A 23,769-nucleotide genomic window follows, 5' to 3' on the forward strand; every position below is an offset into this window, starting at 1 on the left:
ACCATGAACACGGCCTACTTCATGTCTTCTGGCTCACTTGAGCCGGGAACCTTGGGGCTGGCAGAATTCAATAGGTTTGGTAAAATGGGACTGACAGATAAGCACCCCCCAGAAATTAATGGACGGGCATCCCTGTACAGATACCCAAATATTAGGGTGAATATCTCTGACAAGGAAGACTCCTATGAGGGGAGGGTCAGGGAATCAGATCCACAGAAATACCGCCTTCCAAGGGAGCAGTTGGTTAAATTTAATGGGGAACTAAAGGAAATAAGGCCCAAAAAGAGCATCCTGAAGACCTCTACCCAGTTAGGGCGGGGGGTACTCCACCAACCCTGGGAGGAGGGTTCTGAGCACCACAGGAGTAGGGAAACTAGGCCCCAGCATTCTGCAAGCTCTTCTCATTTCATTATGGTTAATAATGGCCTAGCCAGGCTAGGATGCCAGCGCCACCACCCTGTTCCCTGCCCTACCCCATTCCTACCTGCCCAACCCCCTTTCCCACCCACAAGTAACTACAATTATGCTACTACACCTAGTGACATTACGCTAGCTGAGCCTTCCTCTCCTATCTTAACCCACCTGTACACCTCATCCCCCACCGGCACCAAAACCAACAACACAACCACACCCTCTCTGGGCACCACTAGACTCAACAGACTTGGATCCAGAACCAGAATAAACCAGCCAGCTCCCAGGCCCAACTCAACTGCTATCTCCCCCACCTCAGCCATGCCTATGCCTTACAGCTGCCCAATGACCAATCTCATTAACATGTATAACAAGCCAGCTGTCACCCATTCCAACACAACCCAGCCCTTCAACCCCAAGAACACACCACCCTCTGACCACGTCCTCAAAACCAAAGGTGCACTTATCGATGCACGATCCATTGGTGCCCACGCCACAGAAATTCATGACCTCATCATAGACTACCAACTTGATATGCTAGTCGTTACTGATACCTGGTTGCACCCGGCTGTAGGCCCGCTACTAACCATTGCCATCTCACAAGGATACAGTATCCTCCGAACAGACAGGTACATTCTCCAAGGAGGTGGAGTGGCCATCATAGCTAGAACCTCTCTACAACTCAGAGCCTGTCCTCTAGAACAAATACACGGATACAAACTCCTATTAGTCAAACTCACCCCCAACCCGAAAACCACTACGAACTTCCTAGTAGTGTACAGATCGCCTAATAAAAATACTCATCCAAACATAGACATACCTCTACTGCTTAAGCCTCTAATTAAGCCCAAAATAAAATGCATTATCCTAGGGGATATCAACCTAGGGTTTAATGACCCCGCTGATTCAGACGCCTACACATTCCACAGAGCTATGACAGACATGAATTTCAAGCAATTGATTAAAGACCCCACACACACGAAAGGTAGAACGCTGGACTGGATCCTCACCCTGAACTCACAAGTTATGATCGATATTATCTCCCCTGTAGTATGGTCAGATCACTTTGTGATTAGATTCACACTGACCACAGTAATACCTACCATACCACTCCAAAACCACCAGAGACTTTTGAAACCAGAAATATCAAAAAGCTCTCAGCAGCTAATCTAGCCCCAGTCCTGAGCACAGCTTTCGCCAACATCATCCCTAACACCAATAATCCTAATTATTTAGCAGACTGTTACCAACAACGCTTAACACAAACCATTGATACACTCGCAACAGTCACCACCAAAACGTGAAAACCTGACAAACGCTCATGCTTCTGGTTTTATGAAGAATTAGACGCATTGAAAGATCTCTAGAACATACACACAGGAAAGTCAACAACCCAGACTCTGCCAAGGCCTTCGAAACAGCCAATAAAACCTACAAATCTATAATAATGAAACATAAAGCAAATGCCTTCAACCTGCGAATTACTAATGCTAACTCTGATAGTAAAGAGTTATTCTCTATCCTTAGAGAACGAGAATCCTGACGAAGCTATAGCATCACATAATACCAGTAAAGCATGGTGTACTACTATACACGAGGCAATATCCACCAAAATAATGCTCCTACAAAAGAAAATTGACAGTAAAAAACTCTCCTTGCTGAAAAAACCACTCATACTATTACATCTATTCCCACCCCTACACCATCCTGCACCCCCTTCTACTTCTCCTCAGTTATCAATTAAGAGATGTTAGACACTATAGCAAAACGTAAAGCCTCTAACTGCAAAGAAGACACATTTCCATCCCATCTAGTCAAGAAATGTGCCCACTCCCTATCACCCATCATCACCAAATTTATCAACGCCTCCTTCAGCTTTAATACTGTCCCTACCAGCATCAAAAAAGCTAGGGTAACTCCTCTCCTGAAAAAAAACTTCACTACACCCCTCAATCCCCACCAACTACCGCCCAATAACCACTGTCACTTTCCTCCTCAAAATTATCGACAAAGTAGCATACTCCCAGATCCAAAACCACCTAGAACAAAACCAACTATTGGGGGATGGCAATCAGGTTTCCGTCCCAACCACAGTACAGAAACCGCCCTACTCGACTTGAAGATCCAAATGGATGCTTCCAGAGAATCAAACTCATGTTACTTGACCACGACAAACTCTGCACAACCTTAGCTAATAACATCAATCTGTCAGCCAATGCCTCCGATTGGATCAAATCTTTCCTTGCAGACAGGACCTCAAGAGTGGCCATTGGCAAAGACTCATACCAGTACCTTTAGGTGTACCACAAGGATCCTACCTCTCGACCACCCTATACAATGCCTACACCAAACTTCTATTCACAGCATTGGATGCCAAGGGTGTCATATATACCAATTTCACTGATGATGCCCAAATCCTCATCCCGCTAACAGGTAACCATGCGATTGACACACTACTCATCAACAAAATATACTCACTTATACAAAACTGGATGGCCAATAACAGTTTGTATCTCAATGATGACAAAACAGAGCTATTAATACTAGGATCATCACCCACAATAGCCTCCCTACCACCGATCTACTCCTCATTCACCATTGATGGCACGACTATCCCGGTACTGAAACAAGTGAAAACACTTGGTGTGTACCTTGACGCCACACTAACCATGACCAAACAAATCAACACTCTAGCCTCCTCTACCTCCAAACTTATCTCCGTCAGCCGCAAATTCCTCACATCTAAGAACTGTCTAAGATTGTCCAAGTTAGATTATTGTATTATTGTAACATCCTCTACTTAGGCACATCTAACAGCAATTTGGCCAAACTCCAACTCATGCAGAACAAAGCCATAAAAGCGGCTTTAGGCATAAATAAAATCAGACCATATCTCCAATATCAGGAGGGCCAACCATTGGCTACTCATCAAATCAAGAATACTCTTTAAAGCCCTCAACATCACTCACAAATGCATTAACAAAAAGCACCTAAATGTCTCCTCAACACAGTCACCAGGAAAAACCACACTAGACTCCTTAGATCAAGCAATAGTGAAAACCTTGATATCCCACACTACAAAAGAGAAAAAGAAGGTGATAGTAGTTGCAAAGTTCTTGCTCCGAGGCATTGGTATGCCCTCCCCACAAACATCAAGAACAAATCCTCCTACCCATTATTTAAAAAAATCACTGAAAACCTGGTTATTCAACTAGTCTTGTACACAAAATCCATTTGTGTGCACCCAACGTGACTGACCTTGTTTATACCTGCTTCAAGAAATGCTGAACCGTATTCTTCCTTATAATCTTATGTGTTTTTATGTACTCTACGTTAAGAATGTATTTGCCACTGTCTGTAACTACGCCATGATACCTCTGGGTCTGGGCGTACAATAAATGTAATAAAATAAAAAAAATAAATAAGAAGGGACCTCAAGTAGCAGTGCCTCTGAGTCTGAAGGTAAGTGGACTCGGGTGACTAAAACAAAGAAGGCAAAAAAACTTAAGAGAGCTACGAACAAAGATCCCATTAGGCAGATTAACGCCATTAGGAGTTACATAACACCATATCATAAAAATGTGAAGTATTTTGGGAACACTTAGAACTATATGAGCAAATTATGGATACTTTTCATATGAAGGACAGCCAAAATTGCATAGAGTATGTAAAATTGACATTCTCCCCTGAATACTCAAGCTTCTTTGCGAGACTGGAGGACCAGAAACACTCAAGATGGTCCACTTAGAGGCCCGCAAGGCGGCCTACAATCTGCAGAGCGGGGAAGATCAGGCTCACACGAATTTGTGAATGACCTCAAAGGCGCCTTTGCACAGGCCACCAGGAGGGTGCGCACAGATAGTCGGGAGTTCATCACCACCCTTTTTCATGCACTCCCAAAATATACAATGACCCAGCTGGTGAGGGACTTTCATGAGAAAAGATCGCTGGACTGGGTCATAGAGCAGGCGACCGGCATTTATGAGGTCCAAAAACCTGCAGATAACAAAATTCCAAACAAAAACCCCAAATCAGCCAACGCCCCCTGGTGCTGCTAAGGCGGCAGAGGTGAAGGTTGCCCCCGTTTTTGATCTGGAGATGGGAGGGCCTAAAAATATACTTGTACCAAATCAACCCAATCAAAGACCCAGAAGGGCCTCGGGCCAATCCCAGACAGGGGGTAGTCAGGGAGGTAATCCCACAAATGGGACCCCTAACTCCCCTGATTACATTAGCCCTTGATACAAGGGTAACAGACCAATCATGGGGTATGTATGGACTCCCCCAGCCCAAAGGGGGGGATCCAACCAGGTAGGTACTGCCCAAGGAAACTTCCCTCCTAACTTTCCCCAGGAGGGCAGTAATCCCCCGAATGTAGGGTTGAGCTTCTTTCCCCGGTACCCACAAAAACCCAACCTGCAGGACAACCCTCCTTTTTTTCCCCACTTCCAGGAGCCCAGCCAGCCCAATCCAGGAGAGGGGAGGCCAAGGGTGGAGGGTTACCAAAATTTTCACTACCCAGGGTACTATGGTAGAAGGGATAGTTACCCTTCCCGTGATTCGCCTAGGGTTGACCAGAGACCCCTATACCAGCCGGAACGGGTGTTACAACTGGAGCACCAGGGCCACAACCTATCCCAGGATCTGGGACGCATGTTGAGGGCTCAACAGAACCCTCAGATGAACATGGCGGCTCAGAACCCCACCAACCAAGGGTCTGGTACTCCAGAACAATGACGGGGAGAGCATCCCAACAACTCACTGGTTCCAGAGGAGGAGGCAAAGGGGGAAGGGACGTGTAAAGCCCTAAAGGAAGCTTCCTTCCTCACTCGTGAAAAGCCCCTGGACACCCAGGAACCGGAACCAAAATCTCATGCCCCCGAAAACCTGCCACCCAAGGAACAGAGGGCGGGTAGGAAAAATAAAGAACCCAAAAAGAGGTTACTGTCCTCCAGTTCGAAGGGGAAGAATCCTCAGAGGATTTTGGGAAAAAAGATCTTCTCCTTCAGGGAACTCCTCCCAAATAAAAATGGGTCCCAAGAGATCCAAATGAAGACTGGGTGAATGTGGGGACGCAGTCAGAATCGCCCATCATTGAACTCCGGAATGAGCATCAACTAAACCAGACTGTCCAAAAGTCTGGTGACTGCCTCCAAAAAGGGAGAGGCGGCCCAGAATCAGAAAAAGGGGAGCCCAAAATTCACCACATATCCCAATTTCAAATTTTTCTTTCAGATCCCCAAACTCCAACAAAGAATCATGACCAAACTACCCCTGTGTTGGAGTCAAAAATAAGGAAATTTACCACCAAACTTGCCCAGAATGCCCATTACCTTAGCCCATTGGAGGAGAAGGAGGGTAGATGGTATGCCCCCGTCCAAGCGTAAGGGCAATGTACATTTTCGTCACTAGTGGACACTGGATCCCAAGCCACTCTCCTGTCAAAGAGGGCCTTTGATCAGCTGAATTCAGGAAGGGGAGGGAGATACCAAATTCCTCTCACCTCTCTTCCTAGACAACTTCAGAACTTCACTGGGAATGAAATTCCTGTCAGAGGGACTGCGGATTTGGAAATAAAAATTGGGTGACACAAGTTGAAACACCCAGTCATAGTAGTGACTCCAGAGGGCACACCCTGTCTACTGGGGAATGACATCCTACGTAGGTTGTCCCCCCTAGACTGTGTGAACAAGGTCCTCTGGAACCAGACTAACAAGCCGATAAAATTAAAACGTAGTGTCAACCATGTTAGTTTAAATGGCACATGCCACATGGTTGAACAAAAACCTGATTTTATTGAGTTTCATTTCCAGAATAAATAAATACCTGACGTGACAGTAATTGCTGTAGGACAACAAACCGGTGATGGGAATTCCTCTCCATTCCTGAAAATCAACCTTCCTTCCAGTCTCAAGTGGCATTCCACACTGGAAGGAAATACTTTGAAATTTTATACCAATTCACAGTCTGAAAATCCCAATTCTATAGTCAGGAGTGATGAGAAACCAGCTCAAAGTTTAGCTGACATTCGGAAAATTAGAGAACAGTTATTCATCCCTATTCAGTTAAATGAGGGGAAGGAATCGGTTCTCGTCCGAGTGTGCGTGGACAACAGTAAGAGCTTCATCAGCAAAGCCATGTTCCGACAGCTCCCAATAGATCCAGCCATTCCCACATTTAAATTGATTGATAAATGGGAAATTGACCTGGAAACTCTCAATTCCAAACATCTCCTGCCTAGCAGGTGTATGCTCAAAATTTCTATCGGCAAAAAAGCATAGTACATAATTGTTGGGTCATGCGAGATGTCCCTGCTGCATTCTATTTAGGCAGTGACATTCTCAATCGTTTTGCCATTAATTTGGACCTGATAAACTACAAAGCCTAGCCCCGATTAGGGGATAATCCCATGGACTTTGATGATTAAGAAAAAGCATTTCAGTCAGCCCTACTGCAGTAATATGCAGTTGAAGTTCAAATTGGAGAGGAGGTCACCATCCCAGGATGGGCACAACTATTCCCACTTGAATTAAAAATTAAAACGGGACAGAAACTGCAAAATCCTGACGCATATGTTCACCTCAACGCCCATCTTCAACAGCAAGGTTTGGGGTTAAACCCGCCACCATTAGACAATGTAGAACACAACACCATTCCAATATTGATGGATAACAGCAACCTTAGGAGTATCACCCTGGGCGCAGGCACCAATATTGGAATGGCGGTTGATGACCAACATTTTTCCATAGATATAGGTAATGAACTGATAGGACCAATCCACAATGACTGTTTTGACAGCGATAGTGACATTGACTCACCACCAGACAGGATGTTCACCCGGCAAGGGGGGAATTTCTTGGTGTACTCTTCCTGCCCCTACGGTGAGGAACAGGTGACTTGTGACATCAGGCGGGATGAGGTGATCTTCCAGGTCCCCAATGACAGCCTTGCCTACCTGAAACCCTCTGTCCAGGTCCATACTCTCACCAAGGACCTCTCCACCAAGCTGGAGGAGGCCGCTGAGATAGCAAAACCGGAAGTCTTTCCAGGTTTCAGGCAAATGGTTGAAGAGCGAGTCAACCTATCTGATGCCTGTGAGACTCCGGAGCAAAAGCAAAAGTTGAAACAGGTTTTCTTAGATTTTCAAGATCTCTTTGCGGTGGACTCGTATGACTGTGTGTCGCACCGAAATCCATACAACAACAATTCCCACGGAGCCTGGAATGACTCAAGTGTTTGTGAAGCAATATTGCTTGCCTCTCCCATCCATGGAGTCCCTGACAGAAATTATTAAAAACCTTGAGTCCTGTGGGATAATTCGTCCAGTCTACAGCATTTTTAATAATCCGGTGCTGGGGATTTTAAAACCGAAAGGCCAGTGGAGACTCTGTGCTGACCTAAAGGAGCTGAATAAACAGGTCCCTGCATCCTGATGGCCTCTCTCCTACATTGACCAAGGGCTGGCCCACATCCAGGAGTCAAAGGTACACAGTGCCATTGACCTGACCAATGGGGACTGGACCGTGCCTATCAGTACAAGCTGGCCTTTAACTTTGGGGGGCAGCAGTACACTTGGACCCGCACTCCCTTCGGATGCATCAACTCTGGCAGCGAATTCAACATCTTCCTACATAAGGCCATGCCCGAATTGGTTGAAAGGGGTAACCTGGCCTATGTGTATGATGTCTTGATAAAAAGCTGAACTGTGAAGGAACACATAGCTGAAAACCATTATGTTCTGACACAGTTGAGTGTTGCCAGAGCAAAACTCTCCTTTCAAAAGGCACAGTGGTGCAGAACCCGGGTCAACTTCTTGGGGCATGAGATAACTCCTGAGGGTCTCTTTCCCCAGGAAAAGAAAGTGGAAGCACTCCTAAAACTGAAAGACCCCACAACTCTGTGTGAGCTAAGAAGCCTCCTTGGACTGACTAATTACAGGAGGAAGTTCATTGAGCACTATGCATAGATCACAAGACCCCTGATACATCTGTTGAAGGGGGGGGTCAAGTGGGAGTGGGGCACAGAACAAGCTGAGGCAGTAAAGCAACTGAAAGGAAACCTCTCACAAGCGCCTTGTCTAGCTTACCCTGTCAAAAACAAGGAGTTCTTCCTGGAGACAGGGTTCTCGAATACATGCTTGATAGCAGTATTATATCAAAAGAATGACAAGGTCAATAAAGTAATCTCCTATGCAAGCAAGACTTTATCCTCTGTGGAGGAAAAATTCAGCGATTGTGAGAAGGCACTGCTGGCAACAGTGTGGGCATTGAAAAATTACCGCCCGTTCATCCAGGGGTAACAAATCATAGTGGAGACTCCACACCAGCCTTTGCAATATCTCTAAAGTGACAGAATCTGGCCCGGAAATGTGAGTAATTCCAGATTTACTTCCTGGATTCTGTCAATGCAAGGCTTTCCTGTGAAGGTCAGATATGGCCAAAACAAGAAGAGTCCCCTCTGCAAGGTCTGGCTGACTTGCATGATTGTGCCAGAGAAAACTGTCTCATGGACGAAAGTCTTAAAATCAAGGACAACATTGAGGCGTACCTGAACTCCCCGCACAAAGTCTATGAAGAAGACAAGTGCGTGGGAATGCCCACATTTTATGTGGACGGGTGCTCCTACCATGTTGACAACAATGGGGAAAAGGAACTGGTGGCCGGCGTTGCGAATGCCTGGGTAAATGATGCCACAGAACCATCCACTGGGTACAAAATCGGCCCTCGCAGTAGTCAGGTGGCAGAGTTGATGGCAGTTCATCAAGCCATACTCACTGCCATCCAACACCAACTCCACAAACTGGTCATAATCACTGATTCAGATTATGTCCGGAAGGGGTTTGTGGAGCACCTGGTTAATTGGAAAACCAGGGGCATGCTATGTGCTAACAATAAACCGCTGAAACAAGGCAAGCTAATACAAAATATTGATGATCTGGTCACCTCTAGTGGGATGACCATCTATTGGAAGAAGATCAAGGGTCATTCCAGAATAGAGGGACTGGACAAAACTGGAAATGACCTTGCTGATCAGTTGGCCAAAACCAGAACTATCCAAGGGGAGCTCCTCGAGTCCCTGTTGGGGGAAATCCAGGTCACTGCTATCACTAGCTCAGACAAATGCTCACAATGATCTCTCAACTGCCCAATGGAGTAAGGAGACCCCAGATGCTGATTTAATCATGGCACAAAAAGGGCATCCGATTATTGGTAAGTTTTATCAACACATTGAGGACCCTGAGAACGTTCTCCTGACGGATACCGATTACATTGGGAAAGAGGACCTAAGGATGTTGATGAAATATCTAAAAATGCTCCTGAATCTAAGATGGTTTGTTGGTAAGGAGATCCATATCTGGCTGAGACCAGTGGATGGTCCCTACCTCATTTAAAAACCTGATGCTGAGTCACGCCCATGATGCGGCCACAGCTGGTCATGGGGGGTTTCACACTACTTTAGAAATCTTGCCAGAGGTTGCATACTGGCACAATGGGGCAGGACCTCGACCACTACTTGAAGGGGTGTCTTGTGTGTGCACAATTTCAGCCAACTTCACTCACACACTGAGCTCACCTCCAGAAGAGGGGGATGACGCTGCCTTGGTCAGCTTTACAAGTAGATTTCTTCAGGCCCATGATTCTCTCCTCTAGGGGGAACAAGTACATGTTAACCGTAACATGCGTGTTTCCCAAATGGGTGGAATGTCTACTGGCCCCAAATTGCAAGGCAGAAACAGCAGCTGCCCTGACGATCAATCATATCTTCTCGTGTTTTGGCCTACCCCAAAGGTCTGACTCAGACGGAGGTAGTCACTTCACCAGCGAAATGATGACAAAGATGTGGGAGATACTGGGGGTAAAAAGGAAACTTAACATTACATATCGCCAGTCCTCTAGTGGTAGAGGAACCAATGGTACAATAAAACCATTGTTAGCATTTTATAAAAGTTTGTGGCACATTCTGGGCCAAGTTAGGACATCCAATTACTGCTTATCCTGATGGCCGTTAGATCTACACCTTTTTCTGCAACTAAAATGTCTCCATTTTAGCTGATGACTGGACAAAGGATGGTGCTACCTCAGCATCTGCTCTTTAAAACACAGGAGCAGGGACTGATTAACACCTCCACAACTCATGAGTATGTTGAGAATTTAACAAAACATCTTCAACATGCTTTTGCGTACACTCAGCGGAATCTAGAAAGATCGGCAGAGGGGATGAAGACTCAGTATGATCTAAAGACCATCACAAAGGAATACCAAGTAGGAGACAGGTGCTACTTGTACAATTTCCAAAGGAACCAGACCAAAGAGTGCACAGTTTTGCCTAGCTGGCGAGGACCTTTTAAAATTGGAGACAAAATCTCACCTGTCGCCTACAGAATCTGGATCGCCAAAGGCAAAGTGACAGAAGAGAAATGGGTCCATATTAATCAACTAAAGAGCTGTCACCCTAGGCACACTTTGCAACAAATTGAGGAGCCCAGATAGAATCAAACAGAGGAGAACCAGAAACATGAGAATGAAGTAAAGTAAAGCCAGAAGGGAGCCGATAGGATTTATAGATACGATTATGTAACAGGGAGTATTTTCTTCATTATCAATTGTTATTATTAAATGCCTGTGTATCCCACTGCTGTCAACCCAATTGCTGGGCAGTTAGTGTGAAATTGTCATAACTGGTTTGTGTTTTTTGTCATAGATTTGTACTGGTTGCGCCTATCTAACAACCAAGGAGGACCGCCCCGGCAGCCTGAAGGGAGAAACCAAAGGAGATCCAGAAGTGTCACTCCACACCATGAAACGAAGATACCAGTGAAAGCAAGGAGTGTCGTTCCACGTTCCGACCAGAAACAACAAGAGGAGCAGGATGCACCATTCTCTGATGGAAGAGGGACTCATACCTGCCTGATCCTGTTGGAAGCCATGGAGAAATTCCACTTTCCCGACTCCCCCTCAACTTGGAAGCCCAGGAGAAGTCGGGGGGGTGTGTGTGGGATATATTGACCCACTCAACGGCATTTCCCCACATAACAAAGCTGCATTTGCGCAAGAAACCGCAACCTGGCTGCGCTGGCTCCTGTGCGCACCAGAACCTCAAAACTGTGTTTTGGCAGCAAAAAAAGATGGCTGCAGCATCCTGCCTAGCAGACAGGCAAAATGGAACAAGGGGACACACTGACAAAGTATGCTAGTGTGTTCTGAGACATATATATGGAATCAAGTGGAAAGGCAGCACTGCTTAGCTGAAAAAGCCAACAATTCCCCTTCAAAATGAAACCTTTTTCACCCTTTCAAAATGCTGTGTTATGCTATTTCCACCTGTGCATTCTGAAACCACTGTGATGGAAACGGCCCTGCCAGGCCCAGGATAAATCATTGTTCCTCAGAAAAACCAGGCATAATTCCTGAATGACAGGTCCTGTCAAAGTAGATTTGAAAGAAATCAACAAACAACTTTCTTTTCACTCGCACGGGAACACACGTTTATTTCTTGCCAAAATGTATCTAGGCGCATCAGTTTCAAGAGACGTGCAGATGTATCTATCCTTTGGATAAAACTCCTGCATTCAAGGAAATGACTACAGATGCAAAGACAGTGGCAATCTGAGGAGCTGCAAACCGAAGCTATGCTAGCAGTTTTTAACACATGTGGAAAAACAGGCTTTGCTGACTTAAGAGGAAAAATGGCCTGTTTAAAAATAAATTGTTAATGAAAGCCTGCTTACTTAGCAGTGTAAAGGGATTATGTCGGTGGTGATCATACACACATAGGCTATCTTCTTTCACAAGTTTGTTTAATTCAAGACCCAAAGTAAGAGATTAAACAGTTTAAAACACATGGGATGGATTTGCAAACTCTCAGAAAAAACAGCCATTTCAATTGCCTAGCATGAAACATCCCAAAGGAAGGGAGATACACCATAAATCCAGAACACGTAGGTGCAAAGTGCCAGCTTGAAAAACTCTGTATGAGCCAGGACAATGGAAGTTCACACGCTCGTCAGACAATCGTCTGTGCTCCAGGCTGGGACAATAGTAGTCCTGGGACACTCACCTGTCAAGTGAGAAGGGGCAATAAAACCTTTCATTAAGACTGGAAACCCCCTTGCCTGGAAGGAAATGACAGCTTCTTGCAGTTGGAGGAAGAAATAAAAAACAGGATCTAGTAACAAAGGGATTGCCTTTTGGTTACAAAGACTATTTTATAAAGAATCTTTAAAGACTTTTCTTTCTGTAGCAAGAATTAGCAACAACTTTAAAAGTTTGCAGATTAAATCTAATTTTGCGGGCTATCTTTTAAAATTTCGTAGAACTCATTGTCTCATGGGGAAAAGAAGTTACGAAATATGACAGATTCCAAGGAAAGTATTAAGGTGGCAAACATAACATTTTGTACATACATCCCTGCGGACAATTTGCATCAGTGTATAAAATTGTGGAATTTTAGGCCAAATCTTTAATGTGTAAAATTACCAAAATGTGTCAGAAGAGCGAAACAAGGTCGCACAGATCTGAGGATTGGACTGATCTGGGTTGCACCTAATATGTAACCTTTGTGTATAATTTGCCAAGAGATTACAAGTAAAGAAATGTCTGTTTTTGGAAAAATCAGATTTTAAGTAAAGGAAATGTGGGAGTGTTTGGACATTTTAATCCTCACCTCATAAATCTGACATCATTCTCTTAGAAACCCAACCAACTGAGAGCGAGGTGGAGACTAGCTCCCCTGCCCAATCCAAGCAGTTTAGGGGCAGGCGAAGTTAACCCTGCCCAGCCTCTACCATGATGATGTCATTTTGCACTATAAATGATGGTCCCTGATAAGACCCTGGACACACACTGATTCCTGATTTCCTGCACTGCGTTTGTGTTCCTGTTTCATCTTTCAGACTCCAGACTCCAACTACAAGGCCAAGCATTGGTAGTCCTATTCCAGGTGCCACTTCCAAACCCAAGCATTGCTTATCCTGCTCCAGCAAGGCATACAATACAATATTAAAACCCACTAATCTCCCAGTAACTAGGAGAAACTGTGGTACTTTTGGCATCCTAATCCAGCTTGGCTTGCAGCCACTTACTGCATGCTGCTGCCATCCTGCTACCGTGATGACCTATAGTATCCAGTAACCAGAAATTGCCAGTCCAGAAATACTATCCTTTGGTATCCAGTCCATGCCCAGCTTATCCTGTTCTGCGGATTTTGTCTGGCTATCCTTTGTTAGACCAAACCCGTGTGGTTTCCAGAACAGCTGACAGTCCAAAATCCAAACTAAAAAGTGGACTGTGAGTATCAGTAGGAACCATAGACAACCAAAGTATACCTTGCCTTGCCTTGTCCTTAGTTCCACTCTCTAAGTCATCCTGTTATTATCCTGATAACTTGTAATATTGTCAAAAATCATTCTTGTAATCCCAACACTTGACCCTCTTTTATTAAAAAATGTTTTGGTAAATTCAGGCGGGAATTTCAAAAGTTTGCTAAATTTACGTGTCATTTTGATTATAAACTCTTTTAAATCTTCCATTTAATTTCGAATTGTATGTTTTTGCTCCATCCATTGCTTGTGGTTGCTAGTATCTTTCCAGTGTTGCTCCAGTAAAGAATTGTTTTTGTTTCAAGAGTTTTATACTCATTCATTGTTTTATTCATTCAGTTCAGAGTGTCATTTTTAGTATTGCCAGGGTTTAAAATCCGTTTTTCTCTCTTGTTTGGGAAGGGAACATTGGAATTCAATTCTGTTTTCCATTTGTCATTCCTGATTACCTTCTGCTTCTGTTTATCCACTTAGAATTGATTATTTGTGGTTTGAGGGAACATTGCAGGGGGAAATTCTAACTCAAGTGCTATCTTACCTAAAATAAAAAGTGCTCCTATTTCCTGGGGGCTGATTCATGAAATTTGTGTGCCGAAAAACGGGGATTTGTGCACCATTATGCCCGCAAATCCCTGTTTAACAAATGGGGATTTGCGGGCAGAATGGCACACACATTCCCGTTTTTCGGCACACAAATTCCCTGAATCCACCCCCTGGTGTTTTGTATTGTGGCAATAGAAGCTTAAACTAAGTGCATTGCTTACATTCCTATTGTTCTTATCACCCCATTGGTGATTGCTGCCTCATATTAAAATTGTATGATTTCTTATGAATTTTTAAATAAATAAATAAATAAATAAATAAATAAATAAATAAATAAATAAATATTACATTTTATCAATCAGCCTGGTTCATGGTCCATTGTGACCCAGGGTATTTGATGAGGGGGTATGATATGAGTGGTGTACCATCTCAATATTATCTAACATAAAAACATAAGCATTTCAGTTGTGCGCTGCATACTAGGCAGAGACTAAGGTGTGCGTCACCTGATTGAAATCCTTAACAGGGGGACAGGTAGAAGGAGATGAACAAAACAAGTAACTATCGTACTAGGTCTGACAACATTTCAGATACTGCTGGAGGGGGAGAGGGAGAAAAAAACAAGCAAGGGTGGAAGGAGACAAATAAGCTGCTATCATACCTGTCAGCGTTTTACTGATAGAGTCAGAGCTTTGATAATGATAAAGAGGGGAAGCGAGTAGGGAGGAGAATGAGAACAGGCAAGTGGCTACCTTACTAGGCCTAACAACATTTCTGGTAGTGCCAGAATTTTACAAGAGGTGAGGGGCGGCAGGGAGAAGGAGAAGAACAAAACAAGCAACTATCATACTAGGCCTGACAGCATTTCAGAAGACATCACTGATCGAGTAAGTTCTAAGGATATAGAAGGGGAAGGGGGAGAGGAGAGAGGAGGGGACAGCAAGGAGAAGGATTAAAATAAGCAGACATAACAAGGAAACAACGTGGGAGGGAGCGAAACACAACAGGCAGGCATACAGACATCTCAATCAAACAACAGGGGTGGCGAGATATAAAAGTCAAGCATACAGGCCCCCGTGGGGTAAAGAAAAGGAGAAAAAGAGAGGTAAGCATAGGCAATAAAGATGATTGCAATTAAGCTAAATGCATGAAAACACAGCCACATTTGAAACCGAGCTAATGCATGAAAAACACAGCCAAATTTGAAACCAATCTAATGCATGAAAAACACAGGCACATTTGAATAGCAGCAGTATCCAGATGCTAGCAATGGGTGTGAACAAGCAGTGTTATCAGAAATGCAAACAAGGGGACAAACAGAGAGGGAAGCTGAGGCAAAAGAGGGTAGAAACGTATCCAAAGGAGGGAATGAACTAAAAACTAATGGGGAGTGTTATGGAAGTTCAGGATGCATAGTCCAGTGAGGTTGCAGCATCAAGGAAGTTTGAGTGCAGGGGTGACAAGAAAAGACCTCATGTAGCATTTTGGTAGCAGACAGGGAGCAGACAGGGGCCTTTGTCGTGGGCATTAGTAGGTCTGGCCGGCTCCCCCCTCCCATTTGCTCTGATTGGCCTGTCTAGGCCAAGGCAGCCAATGGGAAGGGGAGCGAGGCCAGGCAAAATAAACCCTCCTGAAACAAAGTGGGGCAGCCATCTTAGAATATCGAGTGAAACAGTGAAGCCCAAGGAAGTGGAATTGAATATTCGAAAAATACCCCAGTAAATGCATAAGGCAGGCAGGAGTTAAGTCTGAATTCAAAACCACAGCTTTGTTTGGGGCAAAGTGTTGTTTGGACACCTCACCTTATTCCCCGGATTTCAGCACAGGTCAAAATGTGTTTGTCAGTTTGTGGATTTGTGGCTTGGTAAAGCGTTATTCCTTATACAATTCCTCACTGTTTCATCAATCTGCACCCAATGTTGCCTAGTTACCTGTTACGCCTTTATGGACATGACTGGCTCGATAGCATTTGAACACTCCCCGCTATTCCCCGGATTTCAGCACCTTCACACATGAGACGGTTACATGAAATCGGCAAAACATCAATGTAGTTGTAGAAAGATTGGTACTGACACAAGGAACACAACACCACGTTTTCAAGGATGCACAGTTTCTGAGCTATGTGTACCACAATGCTTGGCAACTAACTGCACCACGCCAGGGTGAGGCGACAGGTGGGGAGAGAGCACAGAATGTCCCCGTAGGCAACAGCACACCAAATCTCGCATCCCCCTTAATTCAGGGTGTGAAGCACATCAAGTGATAAGCGAATTGGAATTGCGACCTACAGGATCATTGATTTTCAGCAATTGATGAGAGTGTTACCATGTCTGTCTACAGAACCTGTTCCGAGAATGGGTACTTTTGCTAGTACAAAATAAAAACAAGCAAACAACAAGAGTAAAGTGGTGTAAAGAGAGCGGTCCTATTAAGGCAACAATGCATCAGAAGCTGATCCATGAAATCATGATCACAGTTCTTTCCTAAAATGCAGGGACGAGAGGACTAATCCGATGTGTGCTGGTTTGATACTTCATATGGGGATGTAATGCTCCCTGCACTACCTGACTCAATGGATGCTGCCCGCCCCTCTGCCTCTCCACCTCCCTGTATGTAGTATACCTCCTCTGTGCCCTTCTGTATCCTACCCCCCGCTCTATATCTGTTCTGTTGTTACCTCTAAAAAGCACTCTGTTATGCATCTGTACCATTGTATACCTCTGTAAAGTGATCTATTGTGTATCTGTACTGGTGTATACCTCTGTAAAGCACTCCATTGCTTCGCAAAGCTAGGTCTGTGCTCAATAATAATAATAATAATAATAATAATAATAATAATAATAATAATAATAATACTAGTACTACTACTACTACTAATAATAATAATAATAATAATAATAATAATAATAATAATAATAATAATAATAATAATAATAATAATAATAATAATAATGAACGGCCTGTTTTCCGGTTCTGTACTTTTCTGAATCTCTCAGATTCTAGTTTGACAAGGTTGTGGCTTATGGTGTTCCAGGGACTTCCAGTGATGGTAAACTTATCTTTCAGGTATTATGGAACTTTTGTTTTTCACAGCCTTGATTGTAATGCAAGCTTATATGAAGATGATGTAGCTTTCCTTTTGTAATCTGTTTAGCTCTATGGGGATTAGGATTAGGTGGTTGAATGTATTCAGTCCCTTTCAGTCCTATGATCAAATAGGATCCGTGGTATGCTGGACAGAAATTCACTATTGATGTATTTGGGGTCTCAGCAAGTTGGTTGAATCTTGCAATTTGATGGATTCAAAACATCTTCTCATGTTCTCATTCCTTCATGGCTCTCAGATTAATTTTCTAGTAAATTGATAAGGCAGTTTTGCCAAAAGAAAATCTGGTTTTATGTGAACCATTTGATATATGAATAAACAACTACATAATGTCACCATGAATCTTTAAAAGTCTGGTAAGTGAGAGCTCTTAGACGTTTTCTTACAAAAGAAAGGCCTGCCAGTCCAATAGGAGCAGAAGCATTCCAGGAGGCCCATAAACAAACTCAACACATCATCTTGCATCTGATTAAGTATGGCATTAACAAGACAAGTTTGGAAGAGTAATTTGCAATGGAAGCCATCATGCCCATAACACAGAGTGAGAATCATAGATGTGTGCATGTTATGTGTACATCATTATGGAACTTAAAACTTTATTAAACTGGTCAAAGCAATCTGATTCATATATCATGTTCATGTTTTACCATACCCTGCCATCCACTCTAACATGGAGAAGAAACCGTTTTGATTATTTTGAGCATTGTTTTGATTACTGTGGATATTTAATGCAAATACACTTACTGTTCTTTATTTTTACTGGGGGGGATTGCAGTCATGCTTTACTTTGTTAGTTTAGACTCTGAAGAGAGCGTCCCAAGAATGCACCTCCTCAACCCCAGATTCATGATGAAACAACGAGCCAGAAACACTTACAGCACCCATCTTATTTCGGATGAATTCCGAGTGCACCAATGATTGACAAGTACACTGAAATGTACCTTATGGTATACCTGAAAGAATTACCCAACAAGTTGGTAGCAGAGTTGATGGTTGGCTACGATAGCCCGGCATGAAGCCGACTCTCTATTAGGGAGAATTCTCAAGAATGTGCTAATGTCCCTTACCTTTTGAGACCCCCCACAAAGCAACATTGCTGGATTTCTGGGATTTTAATTTTCACATGGAAAGAGTGTGAGCCTTTTTTCCCACTCTTTCTTGTATTTTGATGTGTGTTTTACTTCTATGTTCTTTGGATATGGAGTTTTAGACAACACTATAGGCATCATCTTTTTCTTGTTTGTCACAAGGTTTAAATACCTTCTCTGGGATTGACTACTGTCTCCCAGAGCATGTAAACTTAAATTGACTTTGCTAGTCTTTTTAAATTGATAGACACAGCACACCCTTTCTTCCTATAGAGTCGTGGAGCGGTTGCCTAGCATCCCCTGTGTCTAAACACTCATGAAACAGTCAGATGTTACCCTTTTTTCTTGAAATGGCTGGTGGCAGTGATTTAAAAAATAAACTAGCATGATTTTTCATGACCGTGAACACTGGTAGCTAAAAATCGGGTCAGCCGTGTTTTCCAATATGGCGCCCAAGACCCCTCTGTAAAAACAGACTCCTGTCATCTTTTTTTTGCCATTTCTTTTAGGAAAGGTCCTTCTATTGTTTGTCTCTGCATGCCAAACCAGGTTTGGGCCCTTTGTTTGATGGTCTTTGGTGGACTTCAGTGCTGAAGTCCTCCTCTGGCACCTGATTGTCTGGGGTGGACAGGATGTGAGGGAGGTGCCCGAAACTCCCTGTGCTTAGTCTCCTTGGAGACCTGAATGTACTCTGGCGTGATTGGCTAGCTGATTTCCGGCAAGGACAGCAGCCACCCTGCTGGGTGAGTGGCAGCTTGGCTGGAATGAATGGGAGAAAACAGTTTTAAAGCAGGTCTCTGGGACTTGGAAGGTAGAGTCAACCACTGGAATGAAAGGACCGAAGATGAGCTGAAGGAGGATGACTGCTGCAACTCCTGGACCGTTGGTTTGCCCGGTAAAGCCCTTCTGCAGGTCTGAATTGCCTGAAACTCCCTTGACAGAGAAGCCCCTTCAAGGACGACTTCTTCCCTTGAGCTGGTGGGAACAAACAACTCACAAGCCACCTGGACACCGTCTCCATACTGGTAACATTTTCTTCAGAGAGCTGTTGAAAACCGGATAGCCAGTGAGAAGGATACCAATTTGTGGACGTTAAGGCACTCACACCTTAAAACCGATGTTTAGCCAAGCTTGTGGCTTCTTCCCTGTGCCGTGCAGGAACCTCCTGACGTCCTCTTTCTTGAACCCCCGACTGAAGCTCAGGAACAGTGAGATCTGCAGGCACTGCCAGGAACAATAACGGCCTCAGCTACAGCTTTTCTTCATCCATAAGATACCGTGCAAACGCGGTGTGGAAATCCTTTCTGCCGCATTGAAAGTTTGTGAAACTTTCCCAACTTTGGAGTCTTGTTCACTCCTAATCCAACATATAACTCTTTTTTCTGGCAAACTACTTCTAAGAACATTGGCAAAGACTTAAACGTTTACTACCAGAACTGTGCTATCCTATCCAAGACCTGAACCATTGACTTTGGTCCAGGCCTATTGAATTGAATTGCCTCTTGTATTAAACTGAAACTATTTGCCCTGCCTCTAAAAATAATGGTGTTTTGATTCTTATTACCTTTGTCTTTCTACCCCTTTTGAAAGTTACTGAAGTGCAATTTTTCTTCCACTTCAGGGGAGCCTAACTCGTTCAGAAACTTATTGGTTGTGTACTGTAGTGTATTATAGTGTGATATTGAGCTGCTTCTTGCTAGTGGATTGTTTTCTAACTAAATGTGTAAATAAATGTATATTCTTTTACCAAGAAACATTGAGTAAGTGTTTGTTTGAACTACTGTAATTCCAAGTCCTTTGTGTAACGTCTTGTACTGCTCACATCTCTCTTGAGATAAGTCTGGCTGCTCAGCCACTGCTACCACATAACTGTGTAGTACAGACATGTACCAAAGGTGAGATTGTGCTTACACCTGTAGTCTTAATTGTGTGTAGTGTTCCCAAAAGGTACTGCATGTAATTCTGCCTAACAGACTGCACTGCAACAAAACGTGCCAACTCACACTTGTGTTGCTTTTCTTTTAATTACATTTAAAAAACACAAAGCTTTGAACCTTGTTCTGACAGAGTTTGAGGCCCAGCATTTAACCACTATGTCATAATGGCTTGGTGCTTCATGGGGCACACATTTCATACTTAGCCTATAAGTTAATATGTCCAATGATAAAATGCTATGTATGAAACCTATGAAAATCCAAACAATAATATCATTGTAGCATAATTGTTTAGTGCAGCATCTTGAACTCGTTAAGGCCAGGGTTCTCTGATAGCAGTGTTCAGCATGCATGTGATTTTTTTATTTCATTTTTTCGGTTTTATAATGTTGCCCAGAGACAGTGTAGTCTTCCTTTTGAATATATGTGCAGTGTAAGGGGGACTGTGTGGTGTGAGGGTGTTCATGTCATCTGAGAGGGTGTGCATGCAATGTGTGTCTTTTTGATGTGAGCGGGTGTGTGTGTTTGATATGAGCGGGTGTGTTTGTGTGTACATGGTGTGAAGTGTTTTGTGAGGGATAGTTGCATGCAATTTATAATGCTGCAGTAGATAAATGTGTTTCATATTTAATACATGTTCAATTCTGCAACAACGGTGTAAAACATGCCCCATCCTGTTTTATAATTCTGCAGTAAATACATCTTTTTCATGTTTTATCCATATTACAAAATGCAAAGTGCCTGCAGGTTTATGCCAATTGTGACCTCTCTTGCCAAAACATCATTGCCCCCAAAGGTACAACATGCAAAGTGCTTGCAGGTTCATGCCAAGCCTATTGTGACCTCTCACGCCAAAACAGCTTTGCACCGAGAGGTCCGTGCCTCAATGGGCTGCATCTAATTGGAAGCGCCCAAACAGATCCTGCAGAAAAACTGTTACTCCATAACGGCGTGCACCTAACTGGCCATGCCAAAATGTCCTGTCCCATGCTCCAAGCCCCTTCTTTTATGGACGGTCTCTTGTTTACTGTTGTGATACATCGCACAACCCCAACTAACCACATTTAAGCAACACGGAAATACCAAATGACCGGGTGCAAGAATAACATCTGCCCAGGTACTTTCTACACCCATAGCAAAAATCAAAAGTTGGCACCTATGAATATACGCACAGTACTGCTTAGCTTCCAAGGAAGGAAGGGGCCAGCTCCCGCAGGCCATGTTGCTCTAAATGGTCTTGTAACTTTGTTTCCTGTATGATGCACCATGGGCTGAAGGGACTGGCTTTTGCTTCAGATTGAAGCTAAGCAGGGTCAGTCCTGGTTAATTCATGGATGGGAGACCAGGGACAATGTTGATTCTTCACCCTCATTGTCACCGTTGCTGTAAAAATATCTCTTTTTGTATTATGTATAAAACACAGCAGGCTTTGAGGACTCCCAATGTTTTTAGTTAATGGCCTGTTATGATTCAATTATTTTCCGAGGATCACACACTTTGGTTAAGGAGCGTGCTACAAGCCCCTTGTTTTATTGTCTGTCTTTTGGTGACTGTTGTGATACATCACATGACCCCAACTACCCGCATTTAAGCAGCATAGTAAAGGGTAAAAAATGATAGGCTGCAAGAATAATTTATGCCCAGGTACTTTTGCCATGGAAGAGAAAATCGAAAGCTGGCACACATGAATATATGCACAGTAAGTGGCCACATATTTTGAAGTGAAATATACAAATGTAGTTCAATTAACATTCCCCTTACAAGAAAGTGCACAAGCCAAAATAGAATTGGACGAGGACTGACCCTGCTTAGTTTCAATGCGAGGAATGATCCAGCCACCTTAGGTCATGTTCCTCTAAGTGTTCTTTCAAGAAGGGGTTCATATATTATGCAACATGTCCTTAGTGGGCTGACCCCTTTCTCACTTTGAAGTTATGCATGGTTCGTACTAGTTGCTGCAGGGATAGGAAACCCACTGTTGCTGTAAAAGTACCTATTTTTTTTAATTATAGACTGGGAAACTACAAATACCAGAATGCAATTCAGCAAAAGGCAAACAATTGTCTTTGTGTGTAAAACCTTCAAGGACTGACAGTAGCACGGTATAAAAAAAGTAAATAATTCAGATGCCCATTTGGTCGCCCATCCATGCACTAATGAGGACTCACCCTAAGCTTCAAAGCGAGGATGACACTGCTTAGCTTCAAAGCAAGAAACAGGCCAGCCCATTCCCTCTAATTTATCAGGCAACATGGCCTGAGGAGACTGGCACCTTCCTCACTTTGATGTTAATCAGAGTCTGTCCTGGTTACAGCAGGACTGGGGGACCTAGATGGCAATTGAGTTACTGACCATGGCCTTTAGCCATACACTGTGACATCACTATGGTTATGCAAATATCTTTCAATAAAAAAATAAAAGAAATATAGCCATGAACTACACATATCACGGTTATCTGTAATCCTTTGTAATCTCAGATAAAACAGTGAATATCGGCAAATTAGCCAGAACAAAAATGTGTCCTTGCACCCCCAGGCCATCACCAAGTGCCCCGCTCATCTTTGTCAGCTTGCCCCACTCCCCAGATGGCCTCCTCACCTCCCCTGCCCTCTCACTTTCACCCCAGACCACACACTGCTTCTGTGACGCAGTTTGCTTTCATATGTTATCTATTTGCAGCTATAGCTGGTGCTACAGAAAGCTTTGTGTTGCAAACTCGGTCCCTGGGCCCCTTCTAACTCCCAATTTCACTCAGTGCTTTCTAGCTATGCCCCCCAATTCTACCCTGATGGCATTTGTATGTTTTATACAAGCAAATAGCTTTTTACTGTGTTTCATTTTCTCATAACCTGGGCTATAGCCGCAAATATCTCTTGCATCAAGAGAAAAACATGATGGCGATTCATTTCTGAAAGCCATGATCCTGCAATGAACCATGGGAGATGTAAGTATAATTGTTGGTGATTGGACAGTCATTGCTATTCAATTCACTCTATGTGGTTGTTGACCAATTATCATGTGTCACTGTGCAATATTGGTTGTGTGCATGTGCAATTCACATTGTTTTAAAATAACTACGGCACGGAATATCCCCAAACCATACAAGGATCGCGAGTCAACCCTTTGTGCCCAAGTTGTTTTTGGACGTGGTCCAAATCCTTCCAGCGGTTTAGGCTGTGTGCTTTGGCAAATATTGACCTTTTTTGTCTATGGGAAAATGAATGGGAAGTTGGTCACACTTTGGAAAAAATAAATGTTTTGGACACTTAATAACTTTTTTATTCTTTAACAAAGCTTTAGGGAACTTTGCAGTCTGGGGTGGCCCGCAGACATTTAACCCCTTTTGAAATTTCAGCCAAATCCATTACT

This window comes from Ambystoma mexicanum, chromosome 1q (genome assembly GCF_040938575.1).
Source record: "Ambystoma mexicanum isolate Mex_15411 chromosome 1q, UKY_AmexF1_1, whole genome shotgun sequence".
NCBI classification, from domain to species: Eukaryota; Metazoa; Chordata; class Amphibia; order Caudata; family Ambystomatidae; genus Ambystoma; species Ambystoma mexicanum.